Genomic DNA, 17,096 nt, shown 5'->3' on the forward strand with positions numbered 1-17,096 from the left:
ATAAAAGTCTTTCAGTATTTACTCTACTTCCAGTCTTTTGGAGTTATTGATGGTGCGTCAATTTTATTAGCAGTAATTTTAAAGCATGGAACACGTCCTGAGACCCGACAAGTTAGATCCCGACCCGCAAACACCTGAAGCTGGAAATGCTTTCGAACTCTGGCTGGCCTGCTTCGAATCATACCTGGAGGAGATTGAAGTGACCGAGTCTGCCGCGAAGCGCAGAGTTCTCCTCTCCAGGGTCAGTCCATGGGTCTACTCGATGATCAGAGACTAGCCGAGCTATGACGGCATGATGTGCGCCCTCAAAGGACAATACCTGTGGCCGGTAAACACTGTCTACGTGCAGCATCACTTCGCTACACAGCAACAGCGGCCTGGGGAATCGAGTGCTGAGTTTGTCTGGGTACTACAGACGCTCGTGCGGACCTGCAGCTGCCAAGAACTGACGGCAGAACAACATGCGGAGCTCTTAGTAAGAGACGCCTTCATCACGGGGACCAGGTCAGTGTATGTGCACCAGCGGCTGCTGGAAAAAGCTGATCTTACCTTACATTCGGCAATTGAGCTGGCTGACATGCTGGAGGCCGCTCTGCACAACTCTAAGGCTCTTCAGGCACGCGATACCCCCGATGGCCTCGTGGGTGCCGCAGACCCTGCAACCCGCCGGCCTATCGACCTCGGCTGCTGCCAGTCGCGAGTCTGCAAAGTGCTACTTCTGCGGACTCGAGAAGCACCCCCAGAAACACTGCTCGCCCGGAGAAGCTACCTGCTCCAGCCACGGAAAGAAGAGCCACTTCAGCAAGGTCTGTAAGTCCAAACCGCGAGCGGGATTGAGCAGCGCCACGTGCGACACATGGGGGTCGCCATCTTGCCTGCCGCCATCTTCCCTGCACGCTGCCACCACGTGCGAGACATGGGGCGGCCATCTTGGTCAGCACCACCTCCCACCGCCTACGACCAACAGGTGCTCACGGGGCACCCCACCGCGCCAGACCAAGACAGCGACTCAACCCGGGCCTCTGTGACCCTCGACCAAAGCGCTCCCCAACAGCTTGCAAGGTCAATGATGGACATCCTGGTGGAGGGGCACAGGACAAGCTGCCTGTTTGACACAGGCAGCCTGGAGAATTTTATCCACCCGGACACGGTGCAGCATTGCGGACTTGCGATACGGCCAGTAAGTCAGAGGGTCACCATGGCTTCCGGGTCGCATACAACAGACATCCGGGTGGGTTGTGTAGCGATGCTAGTGGTACAGGGCACAGAATATCGAGACTTTACATTTCTGGTCATGCCTCAACTGTGTGCCCCTGTGCTGTTGGGGTTGGACTTCCAGAGCCACCTGAAAAGCGTGACAATGAAGTATGATGGGCCCCTCCCGTCAATCACTGTTTGAAATCCTCAGTTTTGTAGGAATACTTCACGTACTCAGCTACTGACCACACACACACACACCGACTCGCACATCCCACCCAACACCATGTCAACAGCCACACTACTGACACCACTAGCAGCCTCTCCACCCTCAAAATCCCTCCCCCACCGCTGATTGCCAACCTGACCGCCGACTGTAAACCTGTGGCAACTAAAAGCAGGAGGTACAGCGCGGGGGACAGAGCTTTCATTAAGTCGGAGGTGCAGCGGCTGCTCAGGGAGGGGGTCATTGAGGCAAGCACAAGTCCTTGGAGGGCGCAGGTGGTCGTTCTTCAGAACGGGGAGAAAAATAGGATGGTCGTAGACTATAGCCAGACCATCAATAGGTTCACGCAGCTCGACGCGTACCCTCTTCCCCGCATCGCAGATATAGTCAATCAGATAGCACAGTACAAGGTGTACTCGACCATAGACCTAAAATCCGCTTAGCGTCAGCTCCCCATCTGCTGGGAGGACTGCCCTTACACTGCCTTCGAGGCAGACGGCAGGCTTTATCAATTCCTGCTCGTCCCCTCTGGTGTCACGAATGGTGTATCTGTCTTCCAGAGGGCAATGGACCGGGTGGTGGGCCAGTGCCAACTGAAGGCCACGTTCCCATATCTGGATAACATCACCATCTGCGGTCACGACTGGCAGGATCACGACAACAACCTCCAAAAATTTCTCCAAGCAGCCAAAGCTTTCAATCTCACCTATAACAAGGACAAGTGTGTGTTCGGAACCACCCAACTTGCTATCCTTGGGTGTGTCGTGGAGAATGGAGTCATTGGCCCTGACCCCGACCGTATGCGCTCCCTGTTGGAACTCCCTCTTCCCAACACCCTCAGAGCCCTCAGAAGGTGCCTGGGCTTCTTTTCATATTACGCCCAGTGGGTCTCTAACTATACAGACAAGGCCCACCCCCTGGTCAAGTCCACCACATTCCCCCTCTCAGCAGAGGTCCGCGTAGCCTTCAGCCGCATAAAAGGGGACATTGCCAAATCAGCAATGCATGCGGTGGATGAGTCCATCCCCTTCCAAGTGGAGAGGGACGCCTCTGACTTTGCGCTGGCTGCTACCCTCAACCAGGCAGGAAGAGCGGTGACGTTCTTCTCCCGTACCCTTCAAGACCCTGAAATTTGGCATTCTGCGGTGGAGAAAGAGGCCCAGGCCATAGTGGAAGCTGTTAGGCACTGGAGGCACTATCTCGCCAGCAAAAAGTTCACCCTGCTGACTGACCAGCGCTCAGTTGCATTCATGTTTAGTAACCAACAGCGGGGCAAAATCAAAAATGATAAAATTCTGAGCTGGAGAATCGAACTCTCCACCTTCAACTATGACATCATGTACAGGCCTGGGAAGCTCAACGAGCCCTCCGATGCCCTATCCCGGGGAACATACGCCAGCGTGCAGATCGATCAGCTATACGCCCTACATGTAGATCTTTGCCACCCAGGGGTCACCCGGCTTTTCCACTTGGTGAAAGCCGGGAACCTGCTTTACTCCCTTGAGGATATCAGGACGATGACCAGGGACTGCCAAGTCTGCGCAGAGTGCAAACCGCACTTCTACCAACCCGAAAAGGCACCACTTATCAAGGCCACCCGCCCCTTTGAGCGACTGAGTGTTGACTTTAAGGGCCCCCTTCCCTCCACTGACTGCAATGTGTGCTTTCTTAACGTTATCAATGAGTACTCGCGGTTCCCCCTCGCCATCCCCTGCCCCGACACCACTACCACGTCAGTTATAAAAGCCCTGCGCAAGCTCTTCACTCTGTTCGAAAACCCATGCTATATCCACAGTGACAGAGGGTCCTCATTTATGAGTGACGAGCTGCGCCAATACCTGCTGGCTAGGGGAATTGCAACTAGTAGGACCACGAGCTATAATCCCCGGGGGAATGGACGGGTGGAGAAGGAGAATGCCATGGTGTGGAAGGCCACACTCTTAGCCCTCAGGTCAAAGGGACTGCCGGTCTCCCGCTGGCAGGAGGTCCTTCCCGAGGCACTCCACTCCATCCGCTCCCTGTTATGCACGTCCACCAATGCCACCCCTCATGAGGGACTCTTTTCTTTTCCCAGAAAGTCGACCACTAGGACCACCCTACCAACTTGGCTGACATCCCCAGAGCCAGTGCTGCTCTGGAAACAAGCGAGGAGCAATAAATACTCCCCAATGGTCGAGAGGGTTCACTTACTTCATGCGAATCCTCAGTATGCCTATGTGGTTTGACCTGATGGGTGGGAAGACACGGTCTCCATCCGCGACCTGGCACCCGCAGGATCTCCGGGCCCCTACCCTGATCACTCCATGGTGACTGTTAGCCCCGTGTCCACCGATATATATACCCACGAGACACCATGCACTCCAAGCCCTACACAGACACCACACAGCACTCCCATACTGGGCGCGACGTACACGCACGAGGGATTACCGATGGCTAATGTGCTGACACCTCAAGTCAGGCCGGAGCCAGCACAACCACCTTCGCCAGTGCAATTACCACCGGTACTACGTAGATCACAGCAATGGACTTGACCGCCTGAAAGACTTGACCTGTAAGTATACTTGATTTAAATATTGTCAGTCACTTCACCCCATGGGACTCCTTTTAAAAAAAGGAGGGCTGAATGTGGCAAACCATACTTATATGCTGTAACTGGGTTAATTGTCTGGACACGCCCCTCTGCTGACTGCTTCTGTGGTTCCTCCCACAGACCCCTGAATAAAGGTGACTGGGCCATGGCTCCTCCTCTCAGTCCAGGGGCAGACTCTCAGCATGCCGGAGATCACATTTTCCTGCTAATAAAAGCCCTTCAGTATTTACTCTACTTCCAGTCTTTTGGAGTTATTGATGGTGCATCAGATGCAAAAGACTTCAGACTTAACTTGGCCAGAGCAAAGGTGGGAGTGACTATGTGGTGTTTGAAATCTAATAGTGCTTTGTAAGCAAAGTGAATGTCGGGTTTTCACACCACTTTCATTCATGCAGTAAACCAACACTAAAATGCTTTTAATACAGTTTAGTCATTTCCGTTTCTTAAAAAAAGTATCCACGCCTCTTTTCTATTTTTTTGGATGAGAGATTCAGTAAGAAGTCCCATGGTACTTTTTCAATGAAGACGAGTTTAAAAACACAGAACGCAGAATACTGCAGTCCAGTGTAGGCCCTTCAGCCCACGATGTTGTGCTGACATTTTAACCTGCTCTAAAATCAACCTAATCCTTCCCTCCTATATAACCCTCTATTTTTCTATCATCCATGTACCTAACTCAGAGTTTCTTAAATGTCCCTTGCATACCTGCCTCTAGCACCACCCCTGGCAAGGCGTTCCATGGACTCACCAGTCTACACCCCTCATATTACCCTGGGGAAATAATCTCTGGCTACCTACTCGGTCTATGCCTCTTATCATCTTGTACAGCTCCATCAGGTCACTTTTCATCCTCTTTCACTCCAAAGGAAAAAACCCCAAGCTTGCTCATGCTAGCTTAATCATAAACCTAGTTTCATTGTACTCAAGACAATCTCTGACTAGATTCGCATGCCGTCAAACTGCTTAATTCATACTGACGCAACTGTATTTCTATGTTATATTGACTGTCCTGTTGTACATACTATTTATTATAAATTACTATAACTTGCATATTGAACATTTAGACAGAGATGTAACGTAAAGATTTTTATTCCTCATGTATATGAAGGATGTAAGTCATAAAGTCAATTCAATTCACTTCAATTCAATGCCTTGCTGGAATGTTAAAATTTCTCTTTCTTCTGTATCTCTTATTTGAGAAAAAAAAGAATCCTCTCTTGGTCACTCTTGCTCTCCTAACACCTATGTATGGATCAGTGTTACGTAACCGGCAACAATGAATATTAATTGGGACAGGTTATATAAAAACAACCAAACATTTATTAAACACGTATAAACGATAAGGAAAAAAACAACAAAGGAAAACTTTAACCAGAGGTTAACAGCTGTGCAGCCGTTCACCAACTCCACTCGGCTCTGGTTCTTAAAGCGTTAAATGTGAAAACAGTTCTTAAAGCGATAACTTCGGAAGTCCAACAATTTTACACATTCAATTGGGAGAGACTTCTCTGGAGAAAGATTTCTTCACAGACACACCTTTACTGCTGGTTCTGTCCACAGGATTCACGATGCCGAAAATAAACAGTTTAAATCGATTGACCTCAAGTTCTTTTTAGAGAGAGAGCACCTTTTTGCATGAACTCATTGCTCTTTCTGGCAACAGTTATCTCGATGCAGGTAGTTACTCCTCCAACGGAGACTTAATAAGGTCGATTCTTTATTAAACTGCCAAACGATGCTGACTCCTCTCGATCCTGTAACTTCGATGAATTCTTCACTCCCCCTTCAACTGTTGGAATTGAGTAAATTGGCACATCCAGCCACAAATTTCCAGTCGAATAATATACTGTATTTTATAAGAGAACACACCCTCCATTTTAAAAATGAAACTGCGTCACAAAAACAAACACGCAACAGAAACGGAGGCACAACACGTTCTACCTGGAAATCTACAAACTCAAAAACCAACTGCGTCACCTGTGTCGACCCTTATATAGTCATGGGACACGTGTCATCACGTGACCTCACATCGGCGGGAAAATCACATCAGGTGACCGCCAAAAGACCATTACATCATTCTCACAAAAAAAACAGATCTCCTTGAGCCTGTAACATCATGCTCTACATCTACCTGAGGACTCACCATTAGACAACCCCGTAGAACATTTTACTTGACTACTACTACTATTTGTGAGTTCCAATGTCCACAAATCAATACTCATTTTCTCAAATACTTATTCATTCTTTATCTGTGAACCCTACCCACTATTGATATCTCTCTCCTTAAAAACTGCTACCATGTCCCAGTTACACTGTTCTGTTCAAAACCTTTTGTTGTGTTCCCAACTCTAACTGACAATAACAGCTAGACTTCTATGGCTGCTACTGTAATGGAGATTTCCCCTAACAATGCTCACAATTTCAGTCTTCTATAATCAAAAAAACAATTCTGATTGAAGTTAGAGATGGATTCAATGCATGTCAGCTTTGGCGTGATTTGCATGCCATTACTTCCTACATTGCAAAACCTAACATTGTGAGTGCTCTGATACTTCACTCCCAGACGAAATCAAAGCTCTTTATGTACGCTTTGGGAGAGAGAATAAAACCACACTTGCGTGAATCTCTGCAGCATCTGGTGACCCTGTGAACTGTTTTGAAGAACATCTTTCACAAGAGTGAATCATCGCAAGACATTTGCTTTGGGAGGACACAGAAAACACAGAGGACACAGGACGATGCTGAGGATGTTCTACGAGCCTGTGGTGGCCAGTGCGATCATGTTTGCTGTTGTGTGCTGGGGCAGCAGGCTGAGGGTTGCAGACACCAACAGAATCAACAAATTCATTTGTAAGGCCAGTGATGTTGTGGGGATGGAACTAGACTCTCTCACCGTGGTGTCTGAAAAGAGGATGCTGTCCAAGTTGCATGCCATCTTGGACAATGTCTCCCATCCACTACATAATGGACTGGTTGGGACAGGAGTACATTCAGCCAGAGACTCATTCCACCCAGATGCAACACTGAGCGTCACAGGAAGTCATTCCTGCCTGTGGCCATCAAACTTTACAACGCCTCCCTTGGAGGGTCAGACACCCTGAGCCAATAGGCTGGTCCTGGACTTATTTCCTGGCATAATTTACATATTACTATCTAATTATTTATTGTTTTATTACTATTTAATTATTTATGGTGCAACTGTAACGAAAACCAATTTCCTTCGGGATCAATAAAGTATGACTGTGACTATGACTATGACTAAAACCTATGCCAACCAACTGGTGGGAGTGTTTAAGGACATTCACAGCTGCAGTCAGAGGTTCCTATCTGCTTCAAAAAAGCAGCAATTGTGCAAGTGCCCATGAAGAGTTGGGTGAGCCGCCTCAGTGACTATTGTACAGTTGCACCCAAATCTACTGTGATGAAATGCTTGAGAGGTTAGTCATAGCCAGACTTAACTCCAGCCTAAGCAAGGACCTGGACCCACTGCAGTTTGCCTATTGCCACAATAGGTCTACAGCAGATGCAATCTCACTGGCTCTCCACTCGGCCTTGGATCTCCTGGAGATGTTAGGTTGCTGTTTATTGACTACAGCTCAGTGTTCAACACAATCATACCATCAGTTCTAATCAACAAGCTCTAAAAACTGGGCCTTCCTCTGCAACTGGATCCTTGACCTTTTCATCAAGAGACCACTGTGAGAGCAGATTGGAAATAATATCTCCTCCTCACTTACAATCAGCTCTAATGTACCTTAGGGATGTGTGCTAACCCCACTGTTCTACTCTTCCTACACCCATGACCGTGAAGCAAGGCACAGGTCAAACGCCATCTATAAATTTGCCAATAACACAACTACAGTGATGCTAGAAAGTTTGTGAACCCTGCAGAATTTTCTCTATTTCTGCACAATTATGTACTAAAATGTAATCAGATCTTCTTATGTCATAAATCTAGATAGAGAACCCAATTAAACAAATAACACAGAAATATTATACTTGTTCATTTATTTATTGAGAAAAATTAATCATTACTATAATTATTTATTGAAATAAGTATGTGAACCTTTGCTTTCAGTAAACAGTGTGACCCCCCCCCCCACTTGTACAGCAATAAATTCAACCAAACATTTCCAGTATCTATTGATCAATCCCGCACATCGGCTTGGAGGGATTTCAGGTCATTCCTCCTTACAAATCTGCTTCAACTCTGGGATGTTGCTGGGATTCTTTGTATGAACTGCTTGCTTCAGGTCCTTCCACAACATTTCTATAGGATTAAGGTCAGGACTTTGACTCAGCCATTCTAAAACATAAATTTTCTTCTTTTTAAACCATTCTGTTTTTGATTTGTTCTTGTCTTGTTGCATTATCCAACTCCTATTAAACTCCAGGTGATGGACTGTTACCCTGACATTCTCCTGTAAAATGTCTTGATACAATTTTGAATTCACTGTTGCCTCAACGATCGCAAGCTGTCCAGGCCCTAAGGCAGCAAAGCGGCCCCAAACCATGACCCTCCTTCCACCATGATTCACAGTTGGGATGAAGTTTGGTGTTGGTGTGCAGAATCCTCTTCCTCCAAACATAGTGATGTGCATTTCTGGCTAAAAGTTCAACTTCTGTCTCATCTGTCCACAGAACATTGTCCCAGAAGTGTTGTAGAACAGCCAGGTGGTCTTTAACAAACTTGAGATGTCCAGCAATGTATTTTTCTTGGAGAGCAGTGGTTTCCTCCGTGGTGTCCTTCCATGAACACCATTCTTGTTCTAGAGATTTTTGCAGATCTTTTGTTGTTACCCTTGGGTTCCTTTTTCACCCCCTTCAGCACTGCACACCGTGCTCTTGGTGTGATCTTTGCAGGATGCCCACTCCTAGGGACAGTAGCAACAGCATTGAATTTCCTCTATTTGTAGACAATTTATCTTACTGTGGACAGATGAACACTTAGGCTTTAGAAATGCTTTTGTAGCCTTTTCCAGCTTCATGCATCTCTACAATTCTTCTTCTAAAGGTAATCTGAAAGTTGTTTTAATCGAGGCATAATGCACATAAACAGATCTTTCTTGAGAAGGCCAGGCTCTGTCAGTAATTTGTCTTTGTGTGCCTTTTTTTATAGGACACTGCACCGCTTCAACCCATGCCTCCAATCTCATCTCATTGATTGTCTCCAAATAGCTTTTTTAGAAGGCGTTACCCCAGAGGTTCACATACTTTTTTCCAACAAATACATGTAATATTGGATCATTTTTCTCAATAAATAAATGAACAAGCATAATGTTTTTTGTGCTATTTATTTGGTTGGGTTCTCTTAATCTAGTTTTAGGACCTACAGGAAGATCTGACCACATTTTATGTCATATTTATGCAGAAATAGAGAAAATTCTACAGGGTTCACAAATTTTCTCACACCACTGTGTTGTTGGTAGAATATCAAATGGTGAAGAGGAAGCGTACAGAGTGAGTTAGATCAGCTGGTTGAATGGCAGACATCCCACCTCTCCTGGAAGTTCCGGGAGTCTCCCGCAAAGTGATGGTGCTACCTCCCTGAAATGAGTTTTTGCAGGGTGGGATGCCTGGAATGGTGTTGCAACCTTGAAGGTTGTTGTAACTGAGAAGAGGAGGGTTGAAAGGTACAAAAGGATGTAAATCTAAGAAAAAGAATTTTAAATTTTGACTTTGGGTGACTGGGACCCATTACAAACCAGCGATCAATGACTAATAGATTCAGTGCAGAGAAAGTTAGGAAGGGAAACACTAGAATAGCCACATCTGAGATGGAAATGATGTGGATTAAGACTATTAGGAACTATTAAATATCAAATGAAAACTGGGTGAGGCTTTAAGTAGCAGTGATCCCCATGTGATCATGTTTGATATTTTACAAGGTTAGTAACTGTTTTAAAAGCCCAAATAAAACTGTCAAATTTGTTGAGGATTTTTGTGGATTGAGCAGGTTTGAAAGTTGCTCAAGAAGTGAAGAATCTATGACGTTCACTCAAGGAGATGATTCAGCATATAAATAGCACAATACTTCCCACACAAAGCAAGAGTACCAGAACTACTAGCTGAAACAACTCATAAAAATGGAAGAGATGCATTTACAGCTCAAGAGGAAATAGTGCATAATTATAATTGGTTCACAGCCAAATAACCCATTAGGGCAATAGCAAAAGATTCATTCCTATTTCACAGTTTTTTTTTTGTCCAGAACTCATTTCCTTTCTACATTGTTAAATTGAACGTGAATGACAGTTATGTGTTGCTATCAAATTTTAAGTACCATTTGCACATGTGGGCAAGGTAAATCTGAACAGGTCTAAACGATTTTCCAGTATATCTCCTCCTCCTCCACACACACAAACCTTGTTCAAAAGTGCATAGAGCATCTTTGTAAATACACATCGATGCAGCTGCAAAGAAGACATGTTTCATTAGAAATTTGTGTAGATTTGGTATGTCACCAAAAACACTCAAAAATTTCTACAGATGTGACTGCGGAGAGTATTCTAACTGGCTGCATTACCGCCTGGTATGGGGGTGGAAGGGGGTTACTGCACAAGTTGCAGAGAGTTGTAAACTTAAGGCTGATTTATACTTGTGCATACGGGCTACGCTGTAGGCCTGATTTATACTTTTGCGTAGCCCTGCACTGTAGCGAGCATGCGTAGTTGTGTCTGCATCACTCTGCAATTCATTGCCAAGACACTAGCTGGCGGTGGGGTTTCTATGCCACTGTGCTGGCTTTCTTCGTGAGAGACATGGACGAGGAAATACATTTCAAATACTTTCGGATGTTGGCAGGTAGATTTGACGATTTGGTTCACCGTCTCCAACCATTTATTTCGCATCAGTGTACAGACATAGCGGAGAAAAGCAACCGGAAATGCATATGAGGAAATGCAATGCTACTAAGAGGACCAATCACAGTTGTTGCGGTCTGCGTGGCCGCGACACGTAAGTTACATTTTTGAGGAGGTGCACGTCACCCTATGGTGTAGGGTACAGCATAGGGTATGCGGTACCTACAGCGTATATTTGACGCACAAGTATAAATCAGCCTTTAGTCAGCTCCATCATGGGCACTAACCTCCCAAGCTTCCAGGACATCTTCAACAGCAATGCCTCAGAAAGGCAGCATCCGTCATTAAGGACCTCTATCATCCAGGTGTTATGGTCCGGTCCGTAAAGTCTGCATTCCGGTTCATGGTCTGGTCCGTGGACTCAGGACTCCGGGTCTTCCAGCTGTCCCTTGTTTGGTTGAGTTAATCATAGGCGCCTGATTCCCATCTTGGGGCTTGGAATGTAAGTGGCCTTGGGGTCGAGTGTGGGCGGCTGGTTTGTCTTGTCAAGATCCACTGGGAGCAATCTGCTGGTGGAAGGCTAGAGCGGCCACTTGCCATCTTTAGGCCGCGTTGGGAAACCATCCCCTCATGGAGCCTTGCTGTCAGTAGTCAGAGCTGTCTTTGCAGTATGGTTTCGGCCGTTTCCTGGGCCAACTGAGTGGCCGACAGCCACTCTGAGCTAGGTAGGGATCCGGCTGTTTCCATAGCCAGCCACGGTTGCTGGCCGTAACTGCAACTTGGAGCAACTCCAATGCAGAGATGGAACTGTCTGTCGTTCTTTGGTGTTTGTCTCTTCTTGTCTTTACCTCTGATGGATAAGTCCAGCCATTCTGCCTTTACCTGATGGATGGTACTGTCCCATCTTGGTGTGGAGAGGTTGAGTCCTGGCTTGTCTAAGTATAACTCCTGGCTTTATGTTTATGTACTGTCCTGTCTCATGTTGGTGTCGATGTTAAAGATGAGTCCAGGCTTTTCGAAGGATAAGTCCCGGCTCTATGTTGATGTACAGTTCCCAGTCTGTCTCTGAGCTCCAGCCTCCGAGTTATCAGCTTCCACATTCCAAGACCCCAAGACCCCAGCCTGTGGCCTCAAGAGCCAAGAACCCAGCCTGTGGCCTCGAGAGCCAAGACCCCAGTCTGCCTCCAAGTTCAAGAGCCAAGATCCCAGCATCAAGGCTCAAGCCTCAAGAGCCAAGATCGCAGCCATTTCCTGTCTGGTAGTCATGTCATGTCCTTGCCTGGTTCTGGGGCTTGAGCCTGAGGCAAGACCCACGTTCTGGGTCCTTGTCCAGTCTCTGGCTCTGAGCCCAAGCCCAGGCTCCTAGTTCATAGTTCCTTGTCTGGATTCACTGTTTCTTCTCCATGTCCTAGCCCAAGTCTGCTTTTTTGTCCTTGCTCCTTGTCGGTATCCTGTCACGTCCCTACTCTAGTCAAGTCCTGTTCCTTGTACTTCGGTGTCTGTGTCTTGCATTTGGGTCCGACATCAGCGCCCCCACTGTGACACCGGGTTTTCATTGCTACCATCAGGATGTAGGTACAGGAGCCTGAAAGCACATACTCAATGATTCAGGAATAGCTTCTTCCCCTCTGCCATCCCATATCATGAACAATACCTCGCTACCTTTTTATTTCTATTTTTGCACAACTTATTTAATTTAACTATTTAATATATATACTTACTGTAATTCACAGTTTTTTTCTCTTATGATGCATTGCATTGTACTGCTGCCATGAAGTCAACTAATTTCACGATATATGCCTATGATATTAAACCTAATTCTGATTCTGATTTGTGGGCAAATGGCAGCGCACACCCAATTATAACTTCAAACTTCAATGAGATTTCCTCTAGTCATGCATGACATGGGTTCACTGGAAAGAAGTAGGAGATACCAATATTTCTGTGTTCACTTTGATAAACCAGACAAGAGGACCATTACCTCAAAAATGGTTATCTCATGACCCAACCAGAAACCCTGGCTGAAAGCTGAGGTGTGCTCCCTACTAAATCCTGGTATGTTGCCTTCGAGTCTGGTGAAGGAACCAGAGCAGCCAGGGGAATTTTCGTCTTAGGCATCAAGAAAGCAATGACCACCTACACTCAAAAAATTCAGGAACATCTGACCAATAATAATCCCCAGCATATGTGACTGGACACCAAGGGCATTACTGACTACTCAAGGAAAAACAGCGACAATTATCCCTGTGACGTCTTCCTTCTTGACATTTTAACAACATTCATGCATGCTTTGAGGCATGCAACACAACGTCGGCCATGAAAGCCACCCCTGTCCCAGGGGAGCAGCTACTGTCTGTTACAGCAGCATAGGTGAGAAGGACTTTGCAGAGTCAACCCCCGTAAGGTGGCCAGGCCAGACAACATCCCAGGCCGAGTATTCAGGAAGCATGCACACCAGCTAACTAATGTCTTTGCATGCTGCAAAGTTGTCATGCATCTGTCCCTGACACCTGGTAAACTGTCAGAAAGCAGTTTCTGGTTTTCAGTCCGGCATTCAACATTATTGTCCCATAGACCTTGGTGAACAACTACTACTCCATAGTCTAAATACACCATCTGGGCGTTGGTCTTCCTAACCAACAGACCCCAAATAGACAGGATGCATAACTGCTCCTCTGTCCCATTATCCTCAACACGGGTGTCCCTCAGGGCTGTATGCTGACCCCACTGCTGTGCACTCAGATCACACATGACTGAATAGCCAAACACTCAAGTAATGACATTATCAAGTTCGCCGATGACATAGCGGCAGGGATTGAGCTCATCACCAACAACGAAGAGGCAGCATACAGAGAGGAGGTGGAAGAGCACAAGGCCTGGTGCTGGACAAATAACCTCTTCCTTAATGCCGGCAAGACAAAGGAGATGGTTATCGGCTTCAGGAGAACTCACACCCCCTTTACATTGGCAGCACAGCAGCAGAAACAGCGAGCAGTTGCAAACGCCTGGGAGTGCAGATCTTGCACAACCTTTCATGGTCCCGGAACACATTGTGCACAAACGAGGAAGTTCACCAGTGCTTCTGCTTTCTGAGGAGACAGAGGAGAGCTGGACTATGCATGTCTGTGCTCATGTCATTCTACAAATGTGCAGTGGAGGGGATTCTAATAAACTACCTTACTGCACGGCACGGAAACTGCACTGCAGTGGACAGGAAGGATCCACAATGGCTAGTCAAACCTGCCCAATGCATCACCTGCACCAGCTTACCCGCCATCAAGGACATACATACAGAAGGGTGCCAGTAACATCATGAAGGATCACACCCACCCTGTTTATAGGCTGTCCCACTCCCATCAGGGAGGCGGCTACGTAGCATTCATGCTAGGACCACCAGGCTCAAGCAGTAAGGCTGATCAACACTTCCACCTGTTAACCATCTCTCCATATCCCCCACCACCACGACTTCAACAATTCCTGTCAGAGTAACCTTATGAACAGACACTCCAATGCCTCACATCACGTTATGAACATACAATCAATCTGTGTACCTATATGTTATATTTTTGTATTTATTGTGTTTTTATTATTATTGTTTCTTTATATTATCGTCTTTTTTATGCTGCACTGGATCCAGAGTAACAATTAGATTGTTCTTTACGCTTGTGTACTGGAAATGGCAATAAACAATCTTGAGCAATATTGAACAATGTAACAAGTTGGAAGAAAATGCAGGCAAATTTAGGCAAATCAATTTTTTTTGAGTGTCTGAGAATTGATAATGTTTTAAATTATGATTATGACAGCTTGCAGTTTCTATATGTGTTTCCCTTATTGAGGGTTCGAAGTAGCTGCACCTTTTCATTGAGACAGCTGTCGGGAAGCTTGGACTCGTTAAGTCATAGAGACATGGTTACAGGTTCTTCAACCAAATGAGCCCAAGCTGATCATGTTCTGTTCACCCAGCTGGTCCCAGTTTCCTGCGATTTGTGAATATCCCTGCAGGACACTCCCCTCCATGAAGATGTCCAAATACCTGTTAAATGTTGCAACATGACCTGTCTCAACCACTTCCTCCGGCACCTGATTTCATACACTCGCCACACTTTGCAGAGCAGAAGTTACCCCTCAGTCCCCTTTTAAATCTTTCCTCTCTTTATAGCTCCAGTGATGATCAGATCAGGGTTCAATTCCTGCGGCTGTCTGTAAGGAGTTTGTACATTTTCCTCACAACTGCGTGGGTTTCCCCTGTGATCTCCGGATTCCCCCAGCATTCCAAAGGAGTACTGCTGAGGGTTAGTAAATTGTGGAAATGCGATGCTGGTGCTGGAAGCATGGCAACAATTATGGGCTGCCCCCAGCACATCCTAGGACTGTGTTGGTCATTGACATAGAAGATGCATTTCACAGTATGTTTCAACGTTGTGATGTACAGGTGACAAATAAAGCTAATCTTTCAGTCTAAATCTATGCCCCCTAGTTTTAGATGCTCTTATCCTGGGGAAAAGTTTGTTATATTCATAGGAACATAGAAACATAGAAAACCTACAGCACAATACAGGCCCTTCAGCCCACAAAGTTGTGCCAGACATGTCCCTACCTTAGAACTTAGTAGGCTTACCTGTAGCCCTCTATTTCTTTAAGCTCCATGTACCTATCCAAAAGTCTCTTAAAAGACCCTCTTGTATCCACCTCCACCTCCGTTGCCGGCAGCCCATTCCACACTCTCACCACTCTGCATAAAAATCTTACCCCTGACAGCTCCTCTGTACCTACTCCCCAGCACTTTAAACTTGCATCCTCTTGTGGCAACCATTTCAGCCCTGGGAAAATGTCTCTGACTGTCCACATGATCAATGCCTCTCATCATCTTATACACCTCTGTCAGGTCACCTCTCACCTTCCGTCGCTCCAAGGAGAAAAGGTTGAGTTCACTCAACCTGTTTTCATAAGGCATGCTCCCCAAACCAGGCAACATCCTTGTAAATCTCCTCTGCACCCTTTCTATGGTTTCCACATCCTTCCACTTGTGAGGCGACCAGAACTGAGCACTGTACTCCAAGTGGGGTCTGACCAGGGTCCTATATAGTTGCAACATTACCTCTCAGCTCTTAAACTCAATCCCATGATTGATGAAGGCCAATACACCTTATGCCTTCTTAACCACAGGGTCAACCTGCGCAGCAGCTTTAAGTGTCCTGTGGATTTGGACCCCAAGATCCCTCTGATTCTCCACACTGCCAAGATTCTTACCATTAATACTATATTCTGCCATCATATTTGACCTACCAAAATGAACAACTTCACACTTATCTGGTTTGAACTCCATCTGCCACTTCTCAGCCCGGTTTTGCATCCTATCAATGTCTCACTGTAACCTCCGACAGCCCTCCACACTATCTACGACACCTCCAACCTATGTGTCATCAGCAAATTTACCAACCCATCCCTCCACTTCCTCATCCAGGTCACTTATAAAAATCACAAAGAGTAAGGGTCCCAGAACAGATCCTTGAGACACTCCACTGGTCACCAGCCTCCATGCAGAATGTGACCCATCTACAACAACCCTTTACCTTCTGTGGGCAAGCCAGTTCTGGATCTACAACGCAATGTCCCCTTGGGTCCCATGACTCCTTACTTTCTCAATAAACCTTGCATGGGGTACCTTATCAAATGCCTTGCTGAAATCCATATGCACTACATCTACTGCTCTTCCTTCATCAATGTGTTTAGTCACATCTTCAAGAAATTCAATCAGGCTCCTAAGGCACGACCTGCCCTTGACAAAGCCATACTGACTATTCCTAATCATATTATACCTCTCCAAATTTTCATAAATCCTGCCTCTCAGGATCTTCTCCATCAACTTACCAACCACTGAGGTAAGACTCACTGGTCTATAATTTCCTGGGCTATCTCTACTCCCTTTCTTGAATAAGGGAACAACATCCGCAACCATCCAATCCTCTGGAACCTCTCCCGTCCCCATTGATGATGCAAAGATCATCGCCAGAGTCTCAGCAATCTCCTCCCTCACCTCCCACAGCAGCCTGGGGTACATCTCATCCGGTCCTGGTGACTTATCTAACTTGATGCTTTCCAAAAGCTCCAGCACATCCTCTTTCTTAATATCTATATGCTCAAGCTTTTCAGTCCGCTGCAAGTCATCACTACAATCACCAAAATCCTTTTCCATAGTGAATACTGAAGTAAAGTATTCATTAAAGCAACACACATCAAAGTTGCTGGTGAACACAGCAGGCCAGGCAGCATCTCT

The 17,096-nt window shown here is 46.2% G+C and overlaps 1 pseudogene; it reads left to right on the forward strand.

Annotated features, from left to right (window-relative positions):
- The first annotated feature begins 292 nt into the window (after positions 1-292).
- LOC140200984 (eukaryotic translation initiation factor 4E transporter-like) overlaps positions 293-17,096 on the forward strand; it is a 46,299-nt pseudogene continuing 29,495 nt past the window's right edge.

The sequence above is a fragment of the Mobula birostris genome, chromosome 7 (assembly GCF_030028105.1).
Source record: "Mobula birostris isolate sMobBir1 chromosome 7, sMobBir1.hap1, whole genome shotgun sequence".
Lineage (NCBI taxonomy): Eukaryota > Metazoa > Chordata > Chondrichthyes > Myliobatiformes > Myliobatidae > Mobula > Mobula birostris.